The sequence below is a fragment of the Chlorocebus sabaeus genome, chromosome 22, assembly GCF_047675955.1.
Source record: "Chlorocebus sabaeus isolate Y175 chromosome 22, mChlSab1.0.hap1, whole genome shotgun sequence".
Taxonomy (NCBI): domain Eukaryota; kingdom Metazoa; phylum Chordata; class Mammalia; order Primates; family Cercopithecidae; genus Chlorocebus; species Chlorocebus sabaeus.
Genome location: NC_132925.1, coordinates 52059344 through 52065343, shown reverse-complemented (window position 1 = coordinate 52065343; position 6000 = coordinate 52059344). Strand labels below are relative to the sequence as shown.

Here is a 6000-nt window from a genome sequence, read left to right as displayed (position 1 = left end):
AAAATCTCGGGGAACTCTTTCTTTCTTTTTAGAAATTTCCAGAATGTTTTTCTTTTTTTAATTTTTTTTTTTTAAATGTTTTTGGGAGGGAAATTTGAGATCCCAAACCCCAAATCCTTCCACGGGCTGGGATGGGATTTAAGAGACCTGGCTCTAGGAGACCTGCTTGGTTATCTCTGACAACTCACAGTGCCACTGGACCTGTTTTTTAATCAGTTAAATAAGGAAGTTTAACTGGACAACCTCTGAATCCCTTTCATTGTTAAAGCCCTCTAATTCTAACACGAGTATTTCTTAAATTGGCATGTTCTGGTACGATATTACAGCCTCTCTTCAGCTGTTGCTCCTCTGCCCAATCCATCCTGTTACCACATCCTGTGACTCTTGCCAATTTTCTCCCTTTCTTTTGCAACATTCTTACCACAAAGCTCTTTGATTTTGGTTTATCTAAAGCCTGAACTCCCTAGCCTAGCAGTTAAGGTCCTCGCAGCAGAGGAGCCATTGAATGCTGTGACATGATCTCACTCTACCAAGAGCAAGCCCACAGTGCAGTTCAAAAAGGGCCAGGCGGGATGCAGTGGCTCATGCCTGTAATCCCAGCACTTTGGGAGGCTGAGGCGGGAGGATCGCTTGAGGTCAGGAGTTTGAGACCAGCCTGGCCAACGTGGTGAAACCCCGTCTCTACTAAGAACATAACAATCAGCCGGGCGTGGTGGCAGGTGCCTGTAATCCCAGCTACTCAGGAGGCTGAGGCAGGAGAATCACTTGAACCTGCGAGGCAGAGGTTGCAGTGAGCTAAGTGAGCTGAGATGGTGCCACTGCCCTCCAGCCTGGGCGACAGAGCCAGGCTCCGTCTCAAAAAATAAAAAGAGCCAGAAAAACAGGGACAACACAGGCCATGCCAGGCTACTACAGAACGCAGAGGCAAGTCACCCAAGCACGCCTGGAGAGGCAAGATGTCTCCTGGAAGAGGTGATATCTGAGCTGAGACCTAAAGGCTGACCAGGAATTACTGCAGCTAACAGAAGGGAGGGAACATAGAGGCAACAGCATGCATGAAGGAATGGAGGCAAGAACATTGGCAAAGGTCCAAAATTCAACATCCATCATCACATCTAGCACCATGAATCTCTCCAGCAGTATTTGCCGCTCATGCTTGCAACCCTTCTTTGCCTCCTGCCTAGTCTGTGAGGTGGAACTCCTGTGATTCATATTTGGGAAGGTATATATTGGACTCCCCATAGGCCTCCTTTAAAATAACCAGGGCAAGAGAAACTTACACTTCCTATTGCACTCTAGTTTTGCTCATCTCCCATAATTCTGATGGCCTATTTTTCAGCAAACTTAAGCTCAGAAAGGTTGTCAGTCATTCAGGCTCACACAGTCAGTGAAGGGGAAAATGGGGATGCAGAGCAGGTGGACCTGCCACCTGTTGTCCCTTTAACTGCACAGGCAGTCTGGGCACACACAGGCTTCTGGCCAGGTGTCTGCCAGAGGAAGGGTCTTTGCAAGTTCTCCGCATGCTGCAGCGTATACAGGTGCGCTACTGTGATCCTCTTTCTACATTGAGAAAGATGAGATCAGTTTCCTCAAGGCCAATTATAAAGTCCTGCCGGTCGCCTCAAATATCCCATCCTCCGAGAGCCGAAGACTCTAGGTCTCTCCCACCTCCCACGTGACTATGTGACATCTGACGGGTAACTTCATCTCATCTGTAAAATGGGTCTTGCAGGACCGTTCTGGTAGCCATACAATCCAGCAGAAAGCAGCAAAGAGCACCTCCAGCCTCCGCCTCATACCCCGCAGTGGCAGAGCTGGCGCAGAGAACATCCGCCAGCCGGCCACGCGCAGGCGCACTCCACCAAGTCCCGACAGGCGCTCTGCGGCTGCGCACTAGGCTGGCTTTGCGGCCGCACTGCTTGATGGCAGCGGTGTCCGCCCCACGGCCGGCGTTGCCGAGGTAACGGCGAGCGCGTGGGGCCAAGAAAGGTAAGGGCCCTGGGCGAAGAACGCGCGGCCCCTTCCGAGTTTGGTGTATTGCCGCGAGAGGAAATCTGGCTCTTCGAAAGCCCTCCAGGGCGAGAGCGGAAAGGGCTCAGGTACTGTGCTGGGGTCGCACAGCCGGCCGAGACAGTGCCGGGACGGGGAGCCAGGCTTCCTAGCGCGTCCGCTCACTGACTCCTCCGCGTCTTCCTCGTGCGCCTGCAGCCCTTGGTTCTTGGAAACGCCGACGCGTTGCTCAGGGCTGGTGGGGCTGGGGCGCAAGGTGCAGCTGACGGTGCCCGAGAGGAGCCTCAGCCTCTGGTGGGGTTCGGTCGGGTGTAGGGGTAGTCGGGGAAAGAAGCAAAGGGGTAAGATAGGGAGTTAGGAATTCGCGGGGCCCTTAACGCTATTTGGGTGCGCAGTTTATTTGTATTAATAGTTGCAGCTGTCGTCTGGCGAGCGCTTTCCACGTGGTAGGCCCCGAACGAAACGCCTTCTGCAAAATTATGCATTTAATCCTCACAACAACTTTCAAAGGCTTGTCATCTGTTTCTATGGCTTATTCTCAGGTTCTAACTTGAAAGCTCCCCAGAGGCAGGATTGTTTACCTTTGTCCCTTTCATCCTTGCCTCCCTGAGCCCAGGAGGTGCGCAGGTGGTGCTTGAAGCGTGTTTTGGTTGGGAGAAGGTGAGATTTGCCAGGTGGGAGGTTTTTAAACCACGTTTGTTTGGCACCTAGTCCAGGAAGGTTGGAAAATTAAATGGAGCCACCTCCCACTTTTTTGTTTGTTCTTCTGATAGACATTTACCAGCACCTAAGAGGTGTTAGCTTGTGTGCTCAAGGGAAGAATAAGAAACAGACCTTGCTTTTAATAGAAAGTAAGAATACGCAGCTCTGGAGTCAGGTGTGCGCAGGTTGGGGAAAGGAGAAGTAACGATTTCTCAGGGGTGCTCCAGGCCCCTCTGAGTCACATTCCCTATCTGTACAATGGAAATAAAAATAGTCTTTACCTCAGGGGGCTATTGGGATTAAGTGAATTTGAATAGACCGTGCTGTTACAGGTGGTTGGCTACGTGTTAAAATCACCTGGGTCCTCCCAGGAAATTCTGATGTAATTGATTGCAGGTGAGGACTGGACATGAGGCGTTAAGGGTAGCTAAGCTTGAGGGCCACTGTGTGTGATGTACCACTCCCAGGTTTAATTTTCCTAATCTACGTTTTTCAGTCATCATTCTCAACTTAAGAACCTGCAGTGACTCCAATTCCAAACCAACCTTTGCATCCCAAACCTCTTGACAACTAACCCAGTCTTTCCTGTATGTTTTTGTACACCTCAGGCACGGCTCTTCTTTCTTATCTGTGGAATGAAGATAGTACAGTCAGCTGTCCCTATCAGGTTCCGAATCTGTGGATTCAACCAATATTGCATCAAAAAATATTTGGAAAAAGACATTTAAAAAAAATTATTATTTGGCATTTACATTGTGTTAGGTATTATAAGTAATCTAAGTATTCTAGAGATGACTTAAAGTAGATGGGAAGAGGGGCATAGGTTACATGCAAATACTGCATTTTATGTAAGGGACTTGAGCTGCGGATTTTGGTAGGGGATGAGTCCTGGAACCAGTCCTTCTGTGGATACCAAAGGATGACTATAGTACCCACATGTGCAGCACATGGCACAGTTAGTGCCTCTGGCATCTGGTACCTACAGTTTACTCTTCTTATTTTACTCACATCCCACCTCTTACAGCATGCTATTCTCCTGCCGTGGCACTAAAGAACCATTTCTTGAATGTCCATTGCAGGTATGGGGAATGGCAAATGCAGTCTTTTCTCCTCTGCTTTGCCTTTCGAGTTAAGCACAAGAGAACTCTTCCATGAAACTAGAGATCGTCTGATTTGTCCTCTTGAATTTCTCCCCCTTGGGAAGTGAGCTCTGCCTTCCCGGAGAGTTTCTTTCGATCTTTTCTAGAAGCTTAACGCTGGTATCTGTGAAGCAATTCTTGCAGGACATGGCCTGGGGGGTGTCTTCTGAATTTTTAAAAGTAGCTTTATTGAGATACCATATAATTCTGTAAAGTTCACCCTTCTGAAATGTACAAGTCAGTATTCTTGGAGTTATGTAACCATCACCGTCACTACAATCTAATTTTAAAACATTTTCGTCACCCTCCAAAATAAACCCCCTGTCTATTAGCTGTCACCACCCACCCCCCGTTTCCCACTTTTCCCCGTCTCTGGCAACTGGTAATCTGTCTCTATGGATTTGGCTATGCCAGACACTTTATATTAATTGTCTCGTGGTCTTTTGTGTCTGGCTTCTTTTAGCATAATGCTTTCAAGTGTTGAAGAATGTATCAGAACTTCATTCCTTTTCTACGACCAAATATTTGATTATATGGATAGACCGCATTTTGTTGATCTGGTCAACTATTGATGGACATTTGGATGGTTTCCACTTTGAGCTATTATGAATAATACTGTTGTGAACATTCACATACAAATTTTTCCATGAACATATGTTTTCAGTTCTCTTAGGTCTGTACCTAGGGGTGGAGTTGCTGGATCATGTTGTAAATATGTGTTTGACATTTTGAGGAACCGCCAGACTCCTCCAGTCCTGTTCAATTTGAAGATGAAACTGGGCTTAGAGAAAGTGGGTTGTGCAAGGTCACACAATAATAATGGCGGCTTTGCGTGTCTGGAAGGCCTACTGCGAGCCAAATTCCTGAGGGGTGAGCAGCCACGTGAGCAAGAGTGACACAAGAACTTGGATTATGAGGGGTGTTTTGTCTCAGGGACCCTTCCATCCCACACACTTGGGTTGGAGTACAGAGTTCTTTCGATCAAGTGTCACAGCTAAATCTTGCCTTTTTTAGATGTGACAGCAGTCTAAGAGGGAAAAACGCTGAACAAATGAGGCAAACTAAAATACAACTCTTTATTTGTTGAATTTATTAGAACTTCTTGAAGGTGGCCATTAAATCTTTTTTCATTTTTTTAAATTCCAAATGTAATATATATAAGTCAGCTGCTGAGCAGAGGTTATTATAAAAGTGAAAAATCCCATAAAAGTCCAAACCATTTCTGGAAGTCTTTCAAAAAGTGCCTTACTGGAGACCAGCATCCTGTCCCCAAAAAGCAGTGTTTATTTTCAGTTTTAGAATAAATTAATGTCTCTCCAATTGAGTACTAAATGTGATAGTTGGCTTGGGCTGAGGGATAAGTCAGCAAGCAAGGTAAAGCCTAGTCAAAATATGCTCTTAAGAAAATCTCTTAGGTTTCCTGTGAACATGTAGTAGACATGGTTATGTTATAAACACTATACAGCAAGGTGCATGCATAAATATAAAATGTACAAAGTAATGCTCAGTATGTAATTCCTTCAAGGTACCTTGTTTAGAAATTAATCTAGCATGTTGCTGCTTAGAACACTGGCAATTCTAGGAAGGTTCCAACTTCCTGATTCTTCTTGTTTTTCTTTTTTTTTTTTTTTTTTTTTTTGAGGTGGAGTTTCGCTCTGTCGCCCAGGCTGGAGTGCAGTGGCCGGATCTCAGCTCACTGCAAGCTCCGCCTCCCGGGTTCACGCCATTCTCCTGCCTCAGCCTCCCGAGTAGCTGGGACTACAGGCGCCCGCCACCTCGCCCGGCTAGATTTTTGTATTTTTTAGTAGAGACGGGGTTTCACCGGGTTAGCCAGGATGGTCTCGATCTCCTGACCTCGTGATCCGCCCGTCTCGGCCTCCCAAAGTGCTGGGATTACAGGCTTGAGCCACCGCGCCCGGCCTCTTCTTGTTTTTCATAGTTATCTTTGTAATTGATGTATCAATTCCTCTAACTCTTCTTTAGTCTGTGTTTTTCTATGTCCTCATATAATTCCTCAGCTTCTTCCTTGAGAAGTTGGATAAAGATATCATCACACATTGGATAAGCCTTTTCATTTCTTAATGATCGTGACACTCTTAAAGCCACTCACCTTCCCCTCCCTCAGCTTTGGCCACCTTCTTGACTATTT

The 6000-nt window shown here is 46.5% G+C and overlaps 1 protein-coding gene across 5 annotated transcripts in view; it reads left to right on the top strand.

Moving 5' to 3' along the window:
- The first annotated feature begins 1892 nt into the window (after positions 1-1892).
- Positions 1893-6000, top strand: part of TSEN2 (tRNA splicing endonuclease subunit 2) — a 48174-nt gene continuing 44066 nt past the window's right edge. For 2 of the 5 annotated variants that reach the window (XM_038003534.2, XM_038003531.2), the window contains exon 1: positions 1893-1989. The gene's annotated coding sequence lies outside the window, so the exon portion shown is untranslated. Of the gene's footprint in view, positions 2100-6000 lie in introns of all 5 variants that reach the window. The other 3 variants (XR_005242050.2, XM_038003533.2, XM_038003530.2) reach the window with 2 other exon arrangements.